Below are 2771 nucleotides of genomic sequence, written 5' to 3'. Positions count from 1 at the left end.
CGTGTCTGGTGTGGTGTGTAAGACTGAGGCCTTTCTTCTGTGTGTCATAGTAGTTGTGACATTTCCACAGACACTGAATGCCTGCTGTCCTGCCATGGGCACATATAGACTTCAATACATGCTATTTGCTTTGATGATTGAAACCACTTCCTCTCCCTGTTGCTACACAAAACACCCCAAACCATGGCCAAAGTGTGTACCTAGGGAGCAGACCATGTGCCTGCTGGGTTGTCCTAACACAATGGTAGCTTGCAGAAGTGGGTTCCCAACAGCCTTTGGCAGTTGCTATACCAATGAAGCTAAATCCATTGGAAAGTGTAGACTGTTCAGCTTTGAGGTGTATATAGTGAGTCCTGATTAACCATAACCTCCCTACCACCCAACACACACACACACACACACACACACACACACAAACACAGAGAGAGAGAGAGAGAGAAGAGAAAGAGAGAGATTCAAACTGGGCTGGAGAGATGGCCCAGAGGTTAAGAGCACTGACTGCTCTTCCAGAGGTCCTGAGTTCAATTTCCAGCAACCACGTGGTGGCTCACAACCATCTGTAATTAGATCTGGCGCCCTCTTCTGGCATGCCATTGTACATGCAGGCAGCATGCTGTATTCATAATAAGTTTGAGAAAGACAGAAAGAGAGAGATTCAAACTGCAATGGGCATCACTGCTGGGGCTCAGGACCCACTGGGGTCATGTTGGCTCTGTGCTCTGTGAAAGGAAGCTGGGCTAAGGTTGGATCCTGAGGTATAAAAGGTCAATAGATAGGATATCTCAGTCTCAAGCAATCTGGGGCCAGTATGGTGGTTCAGTGTCCACATGCTCTCAAGCCTAATGTCGTGAGTTTGAATCTTAGGACCCACTCCTGTGAGTCATCTCCTGAGCTCCACATATTCTGTGGCATTGTGTTCACGACATGGGAATCCTGTTTAGGCCAGGGTCTACCTACCCTGGCAGCAGAAGCAGCAAGCATGAGCCCATGACCACCACTGACGAGATAGGTGGCAAGGTCTCCCAAATGCTAGGACTCCCTCTACCCACCCCCAAAACAGGATTTCTTTGTGTAACAGCCTTGGCTATCCCAGAACTCGCTCTGTAGACCAGGCTGACCTCAAACTCAGAGAGCTCTCTGCCTGCCTCTGCCTCCTGAGTGCTGGGATTAAAGGCATTATGTCACCAGTGTGAAGGCCAAGCTGCCCTGCTAGAAGTAAATATTCATTAGAAGCCTCCACCTACACTCCACATTTTTACCCATCACACTTGGAAACCTCGGAGCCTCAAGTTCCTACTGGTTCAGATGCGTCAAGGGCAAAGCCAACACTATCTTCCAGCTAGTCTCCTGGTTCTTGGCTTGGGCATGGTGGTGTATGCCTGTGAGCCCATCACTGGGGAGGCAGAGTCTGGAGGACTGAAAACCGGAGGCCAGCCTGGAGTGATCCTGTTAGCATTCCTTCTAGGCTCCGCCCTGCCGTAACCTGGAAACAGGCAGGTATGCTTGACTAATAAAAGGGGCTGCTTGCTCCCCCTTCTCACTCTCTTACTCTCTTTGTCCCTTCTCTCCCCATTCCCTTCCCCCATCTCTCCACATGTTCCTGGCTGTCCACTCTTCTTTCTCTTCTCTCTCCCCGACCCCTCCCCTGCTTTTGCCTTTCTCTGTCTCAACTCCCCTCCCCATACCCTAAATAAACTCTGTTCCATACTATATCTGTCATGTGGCTGGTACCTCAGGGAAGGGATGTCTCAGTGTGGACCCACAGAGGCACCTCCTTCCGCCTCACCATACCATGACTCTACCAAACATATCCTGGTTCGTTCTTTTTATAAAACTCAACAGATCCTGTCTCAAAACCAAACCAAAACACAAGTCTGTATCTGTGATCCGTGCAGTTCAGGGTGTACATTAACTCGTGACCGATACTTAGTATCTTCTAGCAGTGGTTCTCGACCTTTGGAAAGCTGCAGCTCTTTAATATATTTCCTCCTGTTGTCCTGACCCTCACCCATAAAATTATTTTTGTTACTATTTCATAACTGTAATGATGTTACGGTTATGACTTGTGATATAAACGTTTGTGTTTTCTGATGGTCTTAGGTGACCCCTGTAAACAAAATATTCAATTCCCAAAGGGGTCGCCACCTACAGGTTGAGCACCACTCTTCCGCCAGTGTTGGGTAACTTACTTGGTGGTGCACAGTTTCCAAGCAGCAAAGGTGGGATTTGAACCCAGCCATGCGTTTACCACTGTCTCCTACCTTGATATCCCTGTCTCCCAGGGGCTCCTCTCCTGCATCTGCCCAACTTTGCAGTAGTGTCCACTTCTAGCCAAGATGTAAATCACTTCCTTGCTGTGCTAAGGTCCCTCTGCTTAGAAGCATTTGGCATTCTGGGAATCCAGATGTTGCGGGGGAGGTGGGGCACCAATTTTTGCAGAGCTCCAGTCCCTGCCTCTTTGCCAGCCATAGCAGGGTCCAGGTCCGCCATAAAAGCCCCTTCAACCTTTGCCCTCTTCTGCCTGCCTGGAAGAATTGCTGGGTGAGGATCAGCTAGGTAGGCACAAGGCAAGGAGCGGCGTCAGTGTCAGCCAGTGGGGGCGCTGTTCAGGCTCCTGGGCATCAGTGACAGGCCCAGATGTTGAGGCACTGGAGTGGAGTGGACCTGGGGAGCCTCTGGCTAGGGGAGTTGGAACATAGGACATAGGTACTACTCCATCGGGTCCATGTGCCCACTGATGCCAAGGTGACTTCCCAACACAGGCTTCTGCT

Source organism: Grammomys surdaster, unplaced genomic scaffold (assembly GCF_004785775.1).
Source record: "Grammomys surdaster isolate TR1022 unplaced genomic scaffold, NIH_TR_1.0 183, whole genome shotgun sequence".
Taxonomy (NCBI): Eukaryota; Metazoa; Chordata; class Mammalia; order Rodentia; family Muridae; genus Grammomys; species Grammomys surdaster.
Note: the sequence above shows the minus strand (reverse complement) of the source record.